The sequence below is a fragment of the Paramisgurnus dabryanus genome, chromosome 11 (genome assembly GCF_030506205.2).
Source record: "Paramisgurnus dabryanus chromosome 11, PD_genome_1.1, whole genome shotgun sequence".
Lineage (NCBI taxonomy): Eukaryota > Metazoa > Chordata > Actinopteri > Cypriniformes > Cobitidae > Paramisgurnus > Paramisgurnus dabryanus.
This window is the reverse complement of record NC_133347.1, coordinates 35,100,823-35,123,134: the sequence shown is the minus strand read 5'-3', so window position 1 is coordinate 35,123,134 and position 22,312 is coordinate 35,100,823.

Here is a 22,312-nt window from a genome sequence, read left to right as displayed (position 1 = left end):
AATTTGGATGTTTAACAATCTTTGTTGCACACTGCACAGTGACTTTTCATGTTAAAGTATTTTAATTAAATATAATAAATATATATATATATTTAAAATATATGTACAGTTTCCAATTATTTTGTTTTAAGGGGGGGGGGGGGCGGGGGAACAAATTCGATTCGAATCGTAAATCGAGTTTTTTATAAACAAATCACAGATTTTTTTAGGGGGGTGAATCGCCCAGCCCTACAAGTAATGTTTTTAGTAAGGCATGTTTGTTAAAAGTAGTTACATTTCCTAATTAAACTAAGGCCTAGTCCTGTCTTACACTAATTCCTGTAACCACCCCTATAATCTTTAAATATAATTTCTTGCCATTTTTCTAAGTGCCCCTCTGGTAAAACACTGGCCCCTCCTTGGCCCCCCTAGTGAAATTTGTCTAGAACCGCCACTGCTTCCTACAGACGGTAGGGGCGGGCGAGAGTCTCTTCATTCGTCCGGTAATGAGTCATTTAACCATATACCGACTTATGAAGATGATTTATTAACATAAAAATGCTGCCTTGTGTCCCTTTAAGATTTGTTGTTATTGTGAATGTACACAAATTAAAGAAGATCCTTCACAGTTTCAAATGATGTCAAACACGTAAGTGTATGATTATTAATGATGGAGTATTTTTAGTTGATTCTGCTATGATAAGGATAAAACATGTCAAAATGCGGCACCACGTTTTAGGACCCCAGGGAGTTAACAAGATGCCATAGCAGTGGCGGTTCTACACAGAGGCCAAGGGTGGCCCGTGCCTCTGTAGACATGTCCCTGGCCACCCCTGGGGCCACCCCATGCTGACCAAATAAAAAAAAGTATGAATTTGTTTAGATTTTACACGCGAGCGCCAAAAGCGGAACTAATGCAACGAAACGTTCTACACGGGAAAATTAGAGCGGCGCACTCAACCACTGCACTGTAGCTGGCTGCGGTGCTGCTCAGCGAGTGTCTCAATTCGTTCCCAATCTCCCGATGTTGTGAATGTGTATTGATGTTGTGTTCAGCTACTGGTAAGGACCCTAGCTCACTTCACATTGGGACACTGTTCACTTATTCTGCTGTGACGTGGCTGCTTAAGCGCATTGTGATCATTCACAGCTGTTACTCATCAACAACCGGCAAAACCAACATCTCGCTGACTTTTTTAAACAGTACATTGTGAAAAGCACTGTAATTATGTTCTTACATATACATGCATAAAATTGGAGGAATATAATAAATGTTACATATAAAAATCTTTACAATTTAAAATAAATATTATTTTAGAGTGTGGTCCCTAACTGTCTAGCAATGTGTTTTTATATTAAAACTAAAACAAACGTTTGTCTTTATAAAAGTTTGCATTTCATAGTTTATTCAGTAGGCTCGCATGATTTTTGGTTGGGGGAACATAGGGTCCAACGATGCTCACTGGTTTTTGCGTTGCATAGAATTTTTAGGGAACGATTTACAGCCCTTAAAATGGCAGACTCCCTAATCAGTGCCCTGACTACTGCACAAGGGAGCTGATGAGAGCTCAGCTCCTATTTTGCACCTGCACACACTCTTTTATAAAATAAATGTTTATATGCTTGTAAAGTAAAAAAAGTTTAAGGAGCGGTTTCCCAGACATGGATCAGACTAGTCCTAGACTAAAATAAATGTAAGAGCTGTCCAAACTGAAAACAACTTGCACTGCCATATCTTAGAATACATCAGTGCCCTTTGTTCGGCTTCAAACTGCATGCAAGTAATGTTTTTAGTAAGGCATGTTTGTTAAAACTAGTTATATTTCCTAATTACACTAAGGCCTAGTCCTGGCTTAAACTAATCCCTGTAACCACCCCTATAATCTTTAAATATAATTTGTTGTCCTTTTTTAATGTGCCCCTCTGGTTAAACACTGGCCCCTCCTTGGCCCCCCTAGTGAAATTTGTCTAGAACCGCCACTGTGCCATAGGGAATTACCAATGCACCGAGCATGTTCCAGAGACTAATGGAATGGTGCATGGGAGATGTGAACAGAAAAAAGCTATTGGTCATCACCTCATAGTGTTCTCAGAGACTCTAGAAGAGCATGAATCCCAATTACTGCAAGTTCTCAAACGACGGAGTATGGCAGAAATTTTCGCCTGAGAAATGTCGATTCTTCCAGACATCATTCAGATCCCTGGGACATATAGTATCTCAAGATGGAGAAGAAACTGATCCCGCAAAAGTAGAAGTCTTACAGACTAAATGAGTTGAGATATACTACCGGAGGTTTGTACGTGACTACTCCAATTTTGGATTGCTAATCCTCTAACACAGTGGTTCCCAAATCCAGTCCTCGGGACCCCCCTCCCAGCATGTTTTAGATGTCTCCTTATATGAAACACCTGATTCCACTCATCAGGCTCCCGCCAGCCGCTTAATTTTTTTCCCAAACCAGTTCAGATAGGAGTTTTACTGAAACATGAGCTCAGGGGCAGAAAGAAATTTGATTGGTTCACAAAAATGACCAATGATAGTCCTCAACCGGAGCCTTCAAGGCAGCTTCTGCAGTGAAGCAGTTCGAGCTCACCGTTGGTCAGGTGAGTAGCGCAGATGGTTAGATAGGAATGTGACTGGTTTTGAATTCAGCTTGAAATGTTTCGAGCATTTAGGTTACGTGTTTTCACGTGTTCGTGGCAGGCCTTTTATTTTCGTGCCAGATTCACGTGTTGGTTACTTAATTTTTTTTCCTTTTTTCAAACCATTGTTGATTGGGATTGGGTTGAAGTTGGGTCTGGGTTAGAATGGCAGTGGTTTATACGTTTATTTGTCAGCAATTTAAACTGTTTTCACTTGATGTTGGGGTTAGAGTTGGGTTTGGATTAGGATTTCATTTTATGTAGCAGAAAGTTGTTCTAACCTCAATCCCAAGCGACAATGGTAAGAAAATAGGAAAAACAATTGAGTAACCAACAGGTGAAACTGGCACGAAAATGAAAGTTGTGCCACGGACACGTGAAAACGTGGACACACGTAACTTAAACGCTCGAAACATTTCGAGCTGAATTCAAAACCAGTCACATTCCTATCTAACCATCTGCGCTACTCACCTGACCAACGGTGAGCTCGAACTGCTTCACTGCAGAAGCTGCCTTGAAGGCTCCGGTTGAGGACTTTCATTGGTCATTTTTGTGAATCAATCAAATTTCTTTCTGCCCCTGAGCTCATGTTTAAGTAAAACTCCTATCTGAACTGGTTTGGGGAAAAAATCACGCCTTCCAGCCTAGCCTGATGAGTAGAATCAGGTGTTTCATATAAGGAGACATCTAAAACATGCTGGGAGAGGGGTCCCGAGGACTGGATTTGGGAACCAACCCAGCAAGCAATTTGGGCTAAAACCAGGCTAAATTTGGGCTGTCAGTGAAAATCTAATAGACGTCTACCATAGCCCAAGAATCGACGATATGTATAAGTTTAAAACAAATGTAAGCAAACACCTTGAACACCTGTTGACTTTGTCTACATGTTGGAATATCATACATCTTCAAGTTATTTTGGCAAAAACGGCATGCAACCAAATTCAAGGCTATTTAGGGTAGAAGTGGGTTACTCATAGCTGGTCTATATTGGGTCTATAGTTAGCCGTCATTTCAACGTCTTGGTTTTTGCTAGCTGGGAATGCTCTAACGGACCTTACAGCAGGATACCCCCCTCTCCGGACGGAGTTTACTTCAACCCCTAAGAAGAGTTTGGTAATCGGTGGCTCCAGATTGTCAAAGTGCTTTTGATACCATAATTGGCAAGCTCACGTCCACACCTGTCTTGGGCTTTGCTAACCCCAAGCTTCCCCATGTACTTCACACTGATGCCAGTACTACCGGGCTCAGTGCAGTTTTATATCAAGAGCAGGAGGGACAAATCTGTGTTATAGCTTTTGCCAGTAGAGGGTTGACCAATGGTGAAAGCATGTACCCCGCACACAAATTAGAGTTTTTGGAGCTAAAATGGGCAGTCACTTCCAAATTTAGTAACTACCTCTATGGTGCTGAATTTACAGTCATGACCGATAGCAATCCCTTGACCTATATCCTATCTTCAGCAAAGCTCGATGCCACTAGTTACCGCTGGCTGTCCAGCTTGTCAACCTACAACTTTAAGTTGCAGTACAGAACAGGTAGCCAAAATTAAGATGCTGACGGGCTTTCCTGACGACTGCATGGTGAGCTCCTAGATGACCTGGTCCCACAGAAAGAGAGAGAAAGGATTAAGCATTTCACGTTGCACCAGCTCGCAGGACCAGAAACCGAGTCATCGGTTCTAATGACAGATACGATAAGAGATCAAAAACTTGTGAACGCTGTATCCATAGAAAGAGACTCCCCGAAAAAGCAGCTCCTTTGGTAAATATCCAAACTAGCAGATCCATACAGTTGGAATGCATAAATGTCCTGTCCCTGCAGCTGAACCAAAGTAACATCAAGAATATACTGGTTATCACGGAACACTTTACAAAGTATGCCGTTGCAATACCAACCCGAACCCAGACTACCCAAACCTGTGACAGGCAGGTAAAAATTACATACATTACGTCTTTGGTTTTGCCCTTTATTGGACACTCTGACATTTTGACTTTGAAAATTTGTGATGATAATCACATAAGAATGATTTGTTTTTTATAATATGAGTTGAAGTTGTTAAAAATTAAGATGCTGATATGTTTTTTCTGACATGAAAAAAAAACAGTACAACAAGCATCGGTATCAGGGAAAAAATATTGGTACTCGTACTCGACCCAAAAAAGTGGTATTGGTGCATCCCTATTTATTGGAGTACTTACCTGAACAGAAACCTGTGGAGAGAAATGTAAATGAAACTGTAGAGATGAAAATGCATGTGAATGAGCCTGATTCAAATTGTAAAGGCTCAAAAATTACTGTGGAGCAAAGATCAGAACCAGAACAATTTTCGAAGTCCTTGGACCGACACTCTGCTCAAATGGTCGAAACACCACCTATCAATTCTGAACCATAGAGTGAAGAGAGAAATTTGACTTCAAATGAAATATTTAATTATTTAAGTGCCTAAGCAATACATTTCTGCTAAAAAGCAGTAATAAATATTCAAAAATTGAAAGAGAAAATGTAATAAGAAATTGAGAATAACTCTGCCCTTACTGGATTACGTCACCAGTATGAGCAGTCTCTCATCATGGAGAGAAGTGAACTGGCATAAGATTATGTGCATAAATCACAGCTCTAAGATCGAGAAAAGTGAGTAAAACACTGGATTAATTGCCAAAATGCATAGATTGAAACACTGATAACCAGAATTTGTTGTTAAGTAATTCTAAATTGCATTTGTATTGAACTTAGAGATTTATTTTAGTTTACTTTAGTTTTTTAGTTTAGTTTACTTTTATTTATATAGCACTATATTACAACATGTGTTGGCCATAGTGCTGCTGCACATAGCCAATAAAAAATAATAAATACATAAAAACCACACACAGAGCATATAAAAATTAACACAAAAGATTTACACATTCAGAAAATAACACATTATACGCTCATTCATTGTACGCTTTCTGTAGTAGTTATCGTTTTAGAGTTTTTTTTTTAAACAAAAAAAAACAGGACTCATGAGTAGTTTCCCTTATATGTAGTGGTACACTATTCCATAATTTGGGACCGGCTACGGCAAAAGCTTGGTCTCCCTTTGTTTTTAGCCGCGTTTTGGGAACTTTCAACAAATTTTGGGTAGAGGATCTTAGGCATTTAGATGTTGCATAACATTTATACAGTACATAAAAGCTCAGAAAGATATAAAGGAGCTAGCCCATTAAGAGCTTTAAAAACAAAAAGCAACATTTTATACTCAATTCTGTATTTCACCGGCAACCAATTCAAGGAGATTAGGACAGGAGTAATGTGGTCATATTTGCGAGTTCTAGTGAGCAATCTCTAGAACTCAGTAGTCTACAGTAGTCCAACAGAGTGAGAATAAACGCCTGAATTAGCCTCTCAAATTCAGCAGGATTTAACAGGTTTTTAACTTTGGCCAATAATCTTAACTGAAAGAAACAAGATTTAACAACAGAATTAACCTGTTTATCGAAAGACAGAGCAGAATCAAAAACCACACTAAAATCTTTAACAGACGTCTTTATATAGGCAGACAGATTGCCCAGTGTTTGGTGTAATGCCTGAGACGGCTAAAGGACCAATCACAATTATCTCAGTCTTATTCTCATTTAGACTCAAAAAATTATTTGCCATCCAAGCCTTTATATATCTGGGTATCATCAGCGTAACAATGATATGACACACCATGTTTTCTAAATATTAAACCCGGTGGTAACATATTTAAGGAAAACAATATTGGAGCCAAAACAGAACCCTGAGGGACCCCACATGTCAGAGCTGATTTAGAGGAAAAATGTCCATATATAAACACAAAAAAGTTCTGTCCTTCAAGAATGATTTGAACCAATCCAATGCATGCGACCTGTTATACCTGCACATTGTTTAAGCCTTGAGATAAGAATATTATGGTCGACTGTATCATAAGCTGCGCTCAAATCTAGCAGAAGTAATACTACAGACTGGCCCGAATCAACAGATAATAAAATATAATTTGACACTCTAAGTATTGGCTGATTCTGTACTATGAAGTTTCCTGAACCCAGACTGAAATTTTTCAAAAATACTATTTGTCTCTAAAAATTTTAGTACTTGGAGGGAGACAACCTTTTCAAGAATTTTTGAAATGAAAGGTAAATTAGAGATTGGCCTGAAATTCGAAAGAATATTCACATCCAGATTTGTTTTCTTCAGCAGAGGTTTGATAATAGCATGCTTAAAATATTCTGGAACAATGCCTATTGCTAGACTCTGGTTTATTAATGATTGTATACAGGGGCCAACAGAATAAAAAATCTGCGTAAGCAAGCGCGCTGGAATAATGTTGTTGGCAGATGTAGTCAACTTTAGCTTCATAATTAAGTCGTACAGAGAATTTAAGGAAATTGGTTCAAATACACTTAAAGAAACATTACACACACAGAGAGATGATGGATCATAATTATTATGCACAATATGTTGTGTAATATCACTAATCTTATCTGTGAAATACTTAAGAAAACGTTCACAGGTGATGGATGGGTCATCATAATGTATGTCCATAGGTGGGTTTAAGGTGGAATTTATAATATATATAATAGAATAGAGTCTTAAATTTCAGTGCAGGTGGAATTAAAGAGAATAAGATGTTGTTCAATATTTGAATTATTCTCCAAACTGTAAATCTCATTAAAACGAAGAGAGAATTCCTCAGCAAAAGTGTTTTTAAATACACGTGCCCAAATAATAGGCTTTTTGTCTTTAACTCTTTCCCCGCCATTGACAAGATATCTCGTCAATTAAGAGAAAACGCTTCCCCGCCAATGACGAGATTTTCCGTCTTTCCGCAATACCGGAAGTATTGACCTATGGCAAGCTGCTGCATGTCCGTGTCTGTTTTAAAGATCGCTCTGGATGGGATCTCTATGAAAAGTCCGTCACAAAAATGGAATTATTTTTGCTTTTTGCTCAAAATATGGTGTTTTTGCAAAAACCTACCCATATTCAAAAGCTGATTGCAAAAGAACCACTAAAGGTAGGATGAAACGTTTTTTTTTGTTTGAAAGCAGAGGGTCTGTTCTTTCATTTGGTATATTGTATGTTTATTTATTTACAGAAGAACATTTTCTGGAAGGCATTAAACTTTGGTGAAAATCATGAAAAACGCTGGCGCTGGCTGGCAACTTTTTTTAAAACGCTGGCGGTGAAAGAGTTAACAACCTGTTCTACGATAGAACAGGTAAACATCACAGGTTTGTGATCTTAAAAACTTAGATCACCAATTTCAATATCGTATATAGTAACCCCATGTGTCAGAATGAGATTAAGTATATGGCCACTTATGTGTGTAGACTCTGTGACCATTTGCGTTAAGCCGAGGGAATCAATAAGACTGCTAAACTCCTTGGCAAAGGGGTCTGCATCACAACAAACATGAATGTTAAAATCGCCAACAATCAGTAGTCTTTCAGCCTGTGTGGTGATGCAACCTATAAAATTAGCAAATTCATTAAAAAAGTCTCTGTTTAACTTTGGAGGGTGATATATAACAGCAAACGCCAGGTTATTGTCCCTTTTTAGTTGAAAGGACAATATCTCAAAGCTGGAACACACTTCGTACTTTAAAGTACAACAGTTAAAACAACTCTTAAAAATGCAAGCAGTGCCCCCACCCTTTCCAGTGTGGAATAGACGTCAGTAAAGGTGGCGGTGGGCACTTAGAATAAGTTCCACTTTTAGTGGTGTTTATAAACCCACCAGTACTTCTTTCCTTATATTAAGGAGAAATTGCCGGTCATACACCACATGAGAATGAACCGTACAAGCAAAAAATGAGCTTGTATAACCAACACACAACACAAACAGCACGGTGAACAGACGGCTAGCCACACACATCGGTCCCATCTTGACTTCCTTAACATCTTGGTGACTGTTGCTATTTAGACCTTGGGCTGATCCATCGAACGAAAATACTGCTTTTCTAGATGCATCAGGATTATTTCTGATTGTTATTGATATGTTCTTGGTAAGTGAGTTCAATAATCACTATATAAGTATGGTTTATGTGATATTCAGACTTATATTCAGCCACGTGTTTTTAACTGGCTCTAATGCATGTTTTTCGATGAAATGCATAAAAAATTAGTTAATGTGTTAATATATTACTTGTATTATGTGTTGATATGCTGTTTTAAAGAGTTTATGTACATTTTGTTAACTTTATGAAAGTGATGACTGTGACGTAGAACACATGTGGCTTGTAAACCATGCGGTCTCACGTGCTATGGGCAAGCTAATTATGTGCGTGCGTCGCTCTAAGACACTATTTTTCATTAATATGGTGATGTTAAAAGAGTTATGTGTAAAGAGAAAGAAAACCTTTTTATTGGTAAATGTTTATTGATGCATTTTAAGCATTTATTGCAGTGGAATTGACCATTTGAAGTGTAAATGCTGTTAAGTGGAAACTAATTGTGAGTTACAACCATTTCTGCCAGTAATGGGAAGTGTTTACCACTGGTGAAAACTGGCGAGCCAATCTGGTTAATTCAAACTTTTGCACATTTCATGTTGATCAAAATGGTAGGATTACATAAATTCCCTTTACTCTTGGACATTGCCACTTCGTGAACAGGAAACGGTTTCCCCATGTTTTATTATTTTCACTGTGGAGTTGCATATCTGAATTTATTTGATTGAACATTTAGCAAAGAGCACAAAGGACACTAAAGTGAGTTAAATCCTTTTATTGGTTGAACATTTCTACCAAAGACAATTTATTGAAAAGAACCTTTATTTGATTTGTCATCATATAACAACTTACCTGAAGTTTAATGTTTCAAGTGTTGTTTTACTATTTTGGGTTTTCTGTATTGAGTTTTACTTTTCCTGAAAAAGAATAGAAAGTTGTTAAAAGAAATTGTGACCCTTGAACTGTTTATATTGTTACCTGTAAAAATAATAAGGGTGTTAAGGTGCACTATAAACTTTTTGGGTAAAAGAAATTTGAAACTGGTGATACCATGTTTGAATAATTGAATTATATTCAATTATTTTGAGAAGTTTATTCATTTTAAAGGTTTCAATTGAAGCTGCTATTTATTTTATTTTTATTTTGTTTTGTTGTTATTGTTTATTTTATTCTCCTGCAAAGAAGAACCTGGTCTTCAATGGGCCCGCTCTTCAAAACAGAGCATTTCTTGAGCCAGCCTCAAAACCAGGGTACAAAATAGCCTATTAATTATTGCTTCTGATGTTTTTGAATGTTAAAACTACGCAAACATCATAAGTAGACGTCATAAAACAGAATAAAGCGATAAAAGTAGCCGGCTCATTGCCTGTTTAACACAGTGATTGGGTAACATGAAACAACCCAAAAAACTACCCAACACTGAGAAAATAACCCAAAGGCTCAACCCAGCGTTTGGGTAGAAAACTGTTTTTTTTTAGAGTTCAGAATCAGCAGATCTTGTCGCAACCTGCAGGCTGCCTTAAGTTTGCTTAATATGTGACAGTAATCCAACACTTGTGCATAATTGAAAAAAATGCTTCTAACCTTCTTAAATAAAAAATTTCCCTTCATAGACTGTCAAGTCGTCTCTTGGGATGCTGACATATTTACCACGATAAGCTCACATCCCTCCCACAAAAGATAAACACATTCCCCACAAGCCCTGAACGTAACACAGATATTACATGAACCCCTTTGACAGAGTTTCTTCGTATGCGTAAGTATCTCACCCATCAGCACTATTCCACCAGAAAGCACAAGGGTTGTCTCCATGACAACAGCATGGACACAGGGGTAGGCCTACTGGTTCCTATGAGGGTGCTAATACTTTTTTTATGGATAAAATGTACAACTTTTTGTGAAGGGCCTATGCAAGAGTCATGTTCCCATCTTTCAAAATAATTGAAACCTGTTATATTTAAATTACTGTTTGTGTCAGAAACAGTAGATATTATTAATACTCATTGTCAATACAGGATTCTTTCTTAATCTTCATTGAGACTTTTCAGTTGCACTATCCAGTAATCTGATATCCAAGGATTATGTAATATCAGACTGCTTATCTGGGCTACTTTAATGTTTCATGTAATAAAAGAATTACTAAAAATATTTGGATAAATAAGAGGTTGTGCAATACAGTAATTTATACGTTCCTGCTTTTTATTGCCTTTTTTTTAAAGAATGAGTTGAATCACAGAACCCTCTGGTTGGTTGGTCAATCAAGTTTGTAAACCTTAGTCCTGATATCAGTAATGGTTTAGCTTGGTTGTTATGACCAGAAGATTAGATCAAGCTATCGATCCCAGAGAGCGTGTTATCAAAAACAGAAAGAAAAAAGCATTAAGCTTTGGCAGAGTTTGTGTGTAAGAAATAAAATGATAGCTGAAAAAAATGGAATGGAAAAGAATTGAAAGACAATGAAGACGAATGTGTTTTGTTTTAGGAAGAGTTTGTGTGTGATTGAGTGGGAATATACAAATGTTTGTGTGTGTGTGTGCGTGTGTGTGTGTGTGTGTGTGTGTGTGTGTGTGTGTGTACGTGTACGTGTACGTGTACATGTCAGCTAGTGTGGGTGTTATAAAGGGTAAGGTAGGGTCGTACACTGTAATCATTTTCGGTCTTTGCAGAATCAAGTCGAAATCTTGTGAGAATATTAAGAGATTATAGCTTCATGATACAGGGTGACTCAATCCGACCCAGTAGAACAATGCGATAGAAATTCCTATGTTTTGCTTGCAGATTCATGTGAAGTACATGTGGGACTTTGGGAAAGAGAAAGAAAGAAGCCCTGTGGTACAGTATACTCTGTATTCACAAGAACATAACACCAGAAGGGTTATAGATGCTAATTAGATAAATGTCTCACAAAAAAAATGTCTCTAGCAAAAAAAATAAATAAATAAAAAATGGATAAACCTTATGAAAAATTAATGCATTTAAAAAAATTAAGAATGTCACCCTGCCATTAAAAAACAGGCTAAAGTCTCAAAATAAAATATAAGTATGTATGTATGTATGTATGTATGTATGTATGTATGTATGTATATCTATTTGTATATGTCTATATCTATGTGTATATTTATACCATGGTCTGTTTAAATACTCGATTCTGATTGGCTGGAAGGTGTGCATTAAAACCGTTTAATGCACAGGTAGTTCCAGTCAGTTTGATTACAGTTAGAAATTAATCCGCTACTATAAACATTGGTAACCATAGTAACACAGTTACACTTGCAGAGAGAGAGAGAGAGAGAGAGAGAGACGATAAGTGCGTCTCTCTTTAAAGTGCGTCAGTTTTATTTCACACTTTACATAAATAAATAAATGACACGATTAGTTCAAATAAAGATTGCCTTGTCACTGTCAGTGTTGCCTGTCATTCATAAATTATTTTAATAAATCAATTAAAGAATCATTAAAGGACAAGTTCGGTATTTTAGACTTAAAGCCCTGTTTTCAGATTGTTTATGGTGAAATAGAATGGTTTTGACTGAAATTTCGACATTTGCGGCTGTCCTGAGAATTTTCGCGTGTTTGTGTTTCAGCTCAGACCTCTACAATGGGTTTAATGGTGCACTGGAACAATCCTTCCTAAAATGCATTAAACTTTCGTTTACAAAGACGTGAAACTCACCGAGTGGTCAGGGGTGTTCACTGATATGCTCACACAAAAATCGCTGCAAAAGACGCTTTCCAACAGCTGTTTTAGCATTCGTTGTTAACTTGTGGACCTATTTTTCCAAACGCCTCACACCTGTACATTCTTCCGCTTAGAGCTTGAATAATAGACACTCCAGCCCAGGTGGTGGCGCTAATCCGCCTTTGCCAATTGCAAGAATAGAAACAAAGTTCCCGGCGCGGAGTAATACCGTACCTCACAGGACATCTAATACAAGTCCATGGAGCTGGTAAAAACTACGATAAAACCTGTTGGAATGCGTCTTTTGGAGCGATTTTTGTGTGAGCATATCAGTGAACACCCCTGACCACTCGGTGAGTTTCACGTCTTTGTAAACGAAAGTTTAATGCATTTTAGGAAGGATTGTTCCAGTGCACCATTAAACCCATTGTAGAGGTCTGAGCTGAAGCACAAACACGCGAAAATTCTCAGGGCACCCGCAAATGTCGAAATTTCAGTCAAAACCGTTCTATTTCACCATAAACAATCTGAAAACAGGGCTTTAAGTCTAAAATACCGAACTTGTCCTTTAAGTTAGATATATGCTTAAAGGGATACTTCACCGATTTAGCATTCAGCTTTGTATCTGTAGAAACCCGGCAGTATTACTGAATGACCATGTTTCCCTCCATCATTTCCCCCTGAGAGGAGAGATATCTGCATTTTGGTTCTGCAAAAAAGTCCTCCGATGATGCAAAAATCGTCATATTACATCATCGGAGGACTTTTTGCATTTAAGAGCTAAGAAAGTGGATTTAGCATGGTATGTCTCCTTTAAAGAAGAGTGTTACAGCCACACACTGTAAAAAATAATATGCCCTATCTACTCAATAAAATTGTGGCAACAGATTGCAAGCAATATCATTAATTACATTCAACAAATAAAAATTGATTTAGATTTACTCTGTAAACCCTCATGTGTTGTTGGGGATGTTTTCATCCACTACAGAGTTTTTTTTACTCTTAATTTGGCCGTAACTTTCTCTCTGTTTTAGCAAATTGAATGATTTTTGGTGACAAATCTTATATTTACATATATTTTAAGAAAATGCTTTGAAATTTTTTAAAAACTCAACGATATACCGTGGGCAAATTTGCTACCCTTTCGTGTTGTTAGTGGATGAAAACATCCACTAAATTCAACGGCTGTAAAAATTTATCAGATGAATATTTTTTCCAAATTTTTTTTCATAAATCTGTTAATCAACCTCAGTAATGATCAAAACCACCAAATCTTCACAAAAATTCCATGATTTTAACCCTTTAATTGCCAAGTTTATAAGGTGTGTCACTGATTTGGGGAAAAAACACACACAAAATGACAGATTTTCAATATAAAAAGTGATTGTAAACTGGATTTTTGTTTACCTTTTTCAGAGTCTTGAACATGTCTAAGATTGGTAAATTGGATTTGAAACATTTTTAGTTTTTGTGTAGCATCAGTTTTAATTTTTTTCTCCCTCATTTATTGTTATTGGCTGTTTTTGCCCCATTGACTTCCATTATAACCACATTTTTTGATTGCAGAGCTATGACACCTTTTTATCATGCATTTTTGAATGTTGGATTTTTTTCCTTTTGCTAAGAGGTCAAATTTGTAATTTTTACAGTTTATCACCATGTGGCACTATTAACCCTTTAGTAGCCCTGTGCAAAAACAAAGCTTAATTTCTGACTTGTACATTGTGTTTTATGGAGTATAACTCCATAATAAAAGCATATTATTGTGAGTGTGCATGTGCGCAATTGTCCCCACAAAGATAGGTATACCAGTGTCTTTGTGACCTTGTGGGGACATTTTGAGGTCCCCATGAGGAAACAAGTTTATAAATCAAACAAAATGATGTTTCCTGAAAATGTGAAGTAGGAGAAGGGTTTTTGTGATGGTTGGGGTTAGGGAAATTTTCTGTAAAAATCTTCTCTGCATCGGATTTATGAACATCATTTATTATGAACACAAAAACAACTTCAAATAAATTGAACAATGAAGCAAGAGTAGAGGATGGATGGGGAACTAAACAATCAAACTAACTTTTAGTGTGTATGTGTGCCGGGGGTGTGTTCAGTATTTCCAGCAGGACTTGCAGCATATCACTTGGTGCTCTCTGCAAGTGTGTCCACCACAACAGATGCAAGTGCTGACATGTTTGTTCTTTGCACCAATTGCATGTTCCCCTCTTCACTCCTGAGCTGCTGGTGCCTGCTGGTGTCTGTGGATTTGTGTCTGGAGAGACAGCTGCAGGAGACTGAATCTCTCTCACCAGTGCAGTAGCAACTGGTGTGCGAGGGTGATGCTCTCTCCTCAATATTGCTGCAGAGATTTTCCCAGGTCTTCTAGGAAAGCCTTCTCCTAAACAGCTTTTCACCTCCCTCGTGCATGAGTTGCTGTCCCTCCAGACAAACTTGCAGAGAGCACCAAGTGATATGCTGCAAGTCCTGTTGGAATGACTAAACACTTATGTGTTCATAATAATGATGTTCATAAATCTAATGTCTAATGCAGAGAAGAATTTTACAGAATATCTTTTTTTCATGCACATACACACACATATGCACACACGCACACATACGCGCGCACACACACACACACACACACACACACACACACACACACACACACACACACACACACACACACACACACACACACACACACACACACACACACACACACACAAATATGCTTTTATTATGGAGTTATACTCCATAAAACACAATGTACAAGCCAGAAATTAAGCTTTGTTTTTGCACAGGGCTACTAAAGGGTTAATAGTGCCACATGGTGATCAACAGTAAAAATGACTAATTTGACCTCTTAGCAAAAGGAAAAAACACCAACATTCAAAAATGCATGATAAAAAGGTGTCATAGCTCTGCAATCAAAAAATGTGGTTATAATGGAAGTCAATGGGGCAAAAACAGCCAATAACAATAAATGAGGGAGAAAAAAATTTAAACTGATGCTACACAAAAACTAAAAATGCTTCAAAGCCAATGTTTTTACCAATCTTTGGCATGCCCAAGACTGTGAAAAAGGTTTTAAAAAATCCAGTTTACAATCACATTTTATATTGAAAATCGGTCATTTTGTGTGTGTTTTTTCCCCAAATCAGTGACACCACTTATAAACTTGGCAATTAAAGAGTTAAAATCATTGAATTTTTGTGAAGATTTGGTAGTTTTGATCAGTACTGAGGTTGATTAACAGATTTATGTAAAAAAATTTGGAAAAAATATTCATCCGATACATTTTTATAGCCGTTGAATTTAGTGGATGTTTTCATCCACTAACAACTCGAAAGGTAGTAAATTTGAACAATGCACAAGGGGTTAAAATTGAAACAAAAATATTGGTACTAGACAAAGATTAAGCATTATACAATGAATAATATTATGCCATATCTACTCAATAAAAGTGTGGCAACAGATTACAAGCAATATCATTAATTAAATTCAACAAATAAAAATTGAGTTAGATTCACTCCATAAACTCCTTAATAGTAACCCATTCAAAAAGGTAAACTGCAATTTGCAATTAGAAATTATTTTAAATCTAAACAAAAAGTTTGGGTATACAGGACAAAGACCTAGCACTATACAATAAATACAATTCAATTATACTATTTTCATTTAACATCATGATTTAAAATGTATCCATTAATATTATTATTACAGTTTTTTTCAATTGCTAAACAACAGTGAGCACAACTGCAGCGACATGTGCAAAACTCTAACTACAGTCTGCACTACCAAAAGTCACCTGAGCACAACTTTTAACACATGGCTCAAAACAGCTCATTGCAGCCAAACACTAAACATAACCCTCACTGAGATAACACACACTGTCACTCACAACACACTGAGAGGAAAAACACTAACAGCAAACACCAATACACAAAATACAAACTTTTTATCTTTACAGTTTCAACAATTTCAGTGATGTCACACAAAGTAATGTTTTCTTCAAAGAATGATTTATTTATTGATTTATCACATGATTTATAATTTTTTTTCAGAACATCATAATTCTTTAAGGTAAATGAAAATTAGCAGTTTGCTTCAGTAGTCCGCAGTAATTTACGGAATTACAGTAATGAGAAAATAAAGGTAGAAACTAAAAGTACATGAAAGGTAATATTTTATATATATATAATATATATATGAAATTGCAATCAGCAGTGTTTCAAAAAGGCACAATGCTGAAATCAATTCTGTTTTGAATGTGTGGTTGACAGTTTTGACAGCAGTGTGTTAGCATTTGAACAAAGTGCTGTAAATCCACAGTGTTGTGCAGGTTGTGGTTAAAGTCATGGGATAAGTGTGTAAAGTTTTGAAAACTGTGTTCAAGCAATGAAAAACGAACTAGAGTTTGGTCCACATGAACTGCTGCTGTGCAGACTGTAGTTAGAGTTTTGCACATGCGACTCCAGTTGTGCCCACTGTCGTTTAGCAATCGAAAAAAACTGTAATAATGAGTATTATATCTGATTTCAGAATGACAGACAAAGATGAATCAATTCTTATTTTATTGCAGTCAAAAGAGCAGGAAAGCATCTCATTTTTAATGGTGTATTTGTAACAGTGTAAACTTCAGAAAGTATTTTACAATTTTCAACGGTCCACATTTCCCGACGAAAGGTTCCATGTTTGTGTTCTTTTACATTGATTCACACCCAGAACATCAGACAGCAGTTTAGACTTACTGTACTGCAGGCACGTGCACACATAGACATCAAAGGGGGCTTGAGCACCTGCCCTTTTTATTCCTGGAGAGAAAGTGCCCTTTTTTTCTGGGGTGCTTTTAAAAAAAATACTAATAATATGATCTTTATTCGTATAACAACTGATGTCTGTCTGTTTCTTGTGTTTTTTACTTGTTGCTTATTTAATTTAACATGAATTTATTCAGAAATCATTTAAATGAGATTTAAACTCTTATATAAAGAAAAATAGCGCTATTTGTGGCACACAAACGGTTATCAGATGAGTCCCGCCTCCAAAATTCACATCGCTAATATGATTGGCTTTACCTTTCCTTAGTCCCGCCTCTCTAACTTATTTCGCTTTATGATTGGTCTGTCTACACTCGTGCTGCATCATTCGCACTTCAAGCGCCAAAGCTCAGCCCGACCGAGACGCGATCATGTGCATGATTTTGCAGGCAGGCAGCTACCGGTAAGTGTGTGAGGAAGAAAGCATTCTTATATTAACAGTTTTATGCACAAAATATGGGACACGTTGTTACACATAACGATTCAGGGACATTGTTTTCCATATTAACCTGAAGAGTTGCAAACTTGTAACAGTATAGTGTATGTAGTTTAAACAGACTGCTCATAAAATAATAAAGCACAAACAATAAAATAATTGCTAACTGCAGTAGTAAGCTTTTTTGTTTGCGTTTTTTGTAATGGCTGTTAAATAAGTATAATGTGTTATACTGGAGTGCTGGAGTAGATTGGGAAGAAATCTGATGGTTGAGTATTTTACTTGCCCAGTCTGAATTTTCACTGACATCACAAAAAAGTAAAATATAAAATACAAATAAAATAGGCCTAATCTATATTTGTTGTTTCTGACATGTGTAACCCTCATAAATATGAAACCTAAGATTAAAGGTGCCATAGGATGTGTTGTAATAATATGTTAAATTGTTCTTTCACAATAACATTGAATGTATGTTGCTTTATTAAGTGCAAAAATTATCCAGAAACGTTTTTACATGTCTATTTACAATTTGACATTTGAATGAAATGGTCTATTTTTGCCCTATTTGAAAGGGTCATGAATAATAATGTTGAGCTCTGCTCTGATTGCTCTGCTCTGAGGCTCATGCCAGAAGCTCACATTAGTAAACAGACCTTATATTTTGAGCCCTTATCAGACAAAAATAAATTTTGAGTAACAACTAACAACTAATCAGCTAAACGCTAGCATATGATATAGCATTTATTGGCATGTAGCGCAAACTCAGCAGTCAGAACTTTGTTTTTAGCATTTTAACAAATTTGTAATTAATGTTATTGTAATGTAATTTAATGTTTTCAAAACATGCACATTGTGTAATGGCTTCCTTTGCTGCTCTATAAACCTAGACTACTAAAGAGACCATGTTGTCTGTGTGAACTGATTATTTTGTAGACATCTTTTGAAAATTAAACAATTGGGTGATTTTGAGGAAGATAAAATTAATTAACCTTTTTAATATATTTTTTTTAAAAAGGAAGTCAGAATTGCATTAATATATATAATTTTTGTTTAAAAAAAAAAAAAGAAGAGAAGTGCCCTTTATTTCACTTGAGCCCCTGCCCCTCAAAATGTCTGTGCACGTCCCTGCTGTACTGTAATCAGTTTATAAACTTTAAAGAATCCAGCTCCAAGAAAAGTTTCTGAAACACCTGAAAAGATGCCTAGGATACTGGAGATTCAATGCATAGATCCAATCCAATCCAAGGAGGATAAAACATGCCCTGGGAACACCTTTAAGGCCTCGATAACAATTCCAGCATCCCTTGAGCTGCCACTCCTAGAAGATCCATTCTTTACAATTACAGTAATCACAAGCTGCTGAAGTCCCGTCTCTTCATCATTATCCTGCAAAATTTAAACAGCAAATATGTCTTAAAACCTTTATACATTTATACAGCTTGAATATTGAAATAATCCACACAATAAACTTGTATATTAAAATGTTTTAAAGAAAACTGGAAGATATGTGCAATGGAGTTCATCCGAGTTTGTGGCTAATTATATGTGTTTGAAATGTGCAGTAATATCGAAAACTGATAATAAATTCTCATAAGAATTACAAATAATATAAAAAAAATGTTTGAAAAGATATATAATTTATATTTATAATTAAGGCAAATCTTTTCCCTACATTTTTTCGGTCACACCAGATACAGTCACATATTACTTAAGTTACTCACATGTGTATACAAACACATACACTATTTACACAATATAATATATACAATATATTTATTTAATAATATTCCTCACCTTTTCTTGTGAATAAAGTTCTCCCTCAGCAATGTTTCACGTTACCTGCAGGAAATTGCAGGACAGGCCTTCATGAACACAAAATTTAGTTAATAGGTCGCAAAATTAATAATAATAATAATAAATGTTCATTTTACATGATGTAGAAAGCTTAAACATTTTAAAAAGATAACTTATACATTTAATGTCTTCCTCACCTTTTGTGGAATTAAATGAATAATGTTATATTTCTCCTCAGTAATGCTTCAAGTGTCAGTGGGCAGCAGAAAACTCCAGTAAGAGGCCTTTGTCAAACAATTCAGTCAACAATTGTTCATGTTTTCCGCGGGAAAAATTCAAAACAGGGCTTCGCAATTGAGCACACAATTAATTTACAGCGGATAATAGTTTTACATTACCATTTTAATCGAATACTTTGTGTATATAATTAACAAAAAACTAAATAAACCGAAAAAGACTGCAGTAAAGTCACATTTATCTTTAAAACACGAACCTCAGAGCGAGCCAGCGGAAAAAAGTTAGTTAGTGATAAGAGAACCCACCCATTCAGATGAACAATATGATTGGTCAGTTTTTCTGTCACTTAAAATGAGTTACAGCTGGACCACCAATCGCAGGCCGTTTCTGAATCCGAAGCGTGCAGACAGCGGCGGTCACAAATGCAGACTGCATACACCATTAAGCCTGATTTGTTTAAGTTAACTAAGTATTACATTCGCAAGTCATACACATATTACAACAATTTACGATTAACGTTAAAAATAAAAGTCAACTTGTTAATATTCTGAAATAAGACAGTCTTGATGATGAATGGATCATAGGAATGTGACCTACAGTACGGTTGCAACCTGGCGAGGGCGCAAGTGCTCCGCTACACGTCGGGTGGTTCTTCGCCCCTACTTCGTGCATTAAAATCCTTTAATCCTTTACGTACTCTTACATATACAAGTGTTTAAGAAAGAAAATAAGGAGATGAAATTTAAAGATTTGACAAAATCCAGAACCAAACTGTGAGGAACGAGACTGGGGAATCTGATGCAAATAAAATTTATTAGAAGAGAGCAGGTAGCAAGAAACAGAGCAAACTCCACACGATCTCAGGTAAACAATAACACAATAGTCACTCAGGTATCAGTAATCCACGATGGGTCTCGGGGTGTTCTTTAACACAATCGTCACTCGGTTGCAGTAATCCACAATGGGTCTCGGGGTGTTCTTTAACACAATCGTCACTCGGTTTGCGGTAATCCACTTGGGGTGTACTTTAACACAATCGTCACTCGGTCTTGCAGTAATCCAAAAAGCGCTCGACCGGATCCAGTCTAAAAGCAAAACACACCGGTGAGCAAGGAAGAGAGAGACACAAAGTACACAGGATGGCACAGTACCGAGAGAGCACGAAGAAGTCAGCTCTAGTCTGAAGACGAGACACGCTGACTGCGGGTGAGGGTAAACATTCACGAGGATATCATCCGCTGAGAGGAAACGAAAGAGCAGGAGAGAGGAGACACGATCCGAGGGCTTCACACAGATCTCAGCCGAGTCCTGGAGGCGAAACAAAAGGAATAAACAAAACAAAGACCAACATGAGCCGATCAACACACGGCAACGAGCACCCGGAGGAAACCAACGAACGCGCAAGGAGAACAAAACAACTGGACATTAAATAGAGAGAGACAAACGCGAGACAGCTGTGAAAACAATCAGGGATAACGAGAAGGGAGGAGACAGAGAGTGCACACGTGAGAGACAAAAGTTAAACAAACAAAAGTGCAGTCGATCATACCGAAATCCTGACAGTACCCCCCCCCAAGGCCGGCACTAGACGGGCCTGGGAGGGGACTCACCCTGTCGTCGGCGGAGATCCTCGATCAACCCAGGATCCAGAATGTCCCGAGCCGGTACCCAACACCTTTCCTCTGGACCGTATCCCTCCCAGTCCACAAGATACTGAAAACCTCTGCCCCTGCGGCGAACATCTAGTAACTTCCTGACCGAATAGGCAGGGGTACCATCCACTAGTAGAGGGGCGGGGGGTTTGGGGGCAGAGACGGGGGGATTAATGGAGGCAAAAATCACAGGTTTAACCTTGGATACATGGAAAACAGGGTGAACCCGACCAAGAGAGAGAGGTAACTTAAGCTTAACTGTCACTGGACTGACGACCTTGACAATACTGAATGGCCCAAGGAATCGCGGAGCCAGCTTACGAGATGACTCACGGAGAGGCAGATCCTTGGAAGAAAGCCAAACCTTTTGTCCACAGATATAATGAGGAGGAGGTTGCCGGTGACGGTCAGCCGCAGCTTTGATTCGTCTGGAGCTTTGTAATAAGAGTGTTCTAGCTCTCCTCCAAGTGCGTTTGCACCTTTGGACAAAAGCTAGAGCAAACGGAACCGCTGCATCGGGTTCCTGTGATGGGAACAGGGGAGGTTGAAAACCGAGAGAGGCTTCAAACGGGGACAGATTAGTCGAGGAAACAGGGAGAGAATTATGAGAGTACTCGACCCAGGGAAGCTGTAGGCACCATGAGTTCGGATAACGGGACGACAGACAGCAGAGCGTATGGCCGAGATCCTGATTAGCCCGTTCACATTGTCCGTTGGTCTGCGGATGATATCCAAAAGACAAGCTGGCGGTGGCTCCGATCTGTTTACAAAACTCCTGCCAGAAACGCCAGATGAACTGAGGACCCCTATCTGAAACCACGTCAGTCGGAAGACCATGTAAACGAAAAACGTGATTAATCAGAACCTGAGCCATCTCTTTGGCAGAAGGGAGTTTGGGCAAGGGAATAAAATGGACCGCTTTAGAGAAACGATCCACCACAGTCAAAATAACAGTGTTACCAGCAGACTCCGGTAAGCCGGTGACAAAATCAAGGGCTATGTGAGACCAGGGGCGGGAGGGTATGGGCAATGGTTTAAGCAGACCAACAGGTGGTTGATGAGAAGCTTTATTACAAGCACAAACCTGACAGGCTAATACAAACTGTCTGACGTCAGAAGCCATAGTGGGCC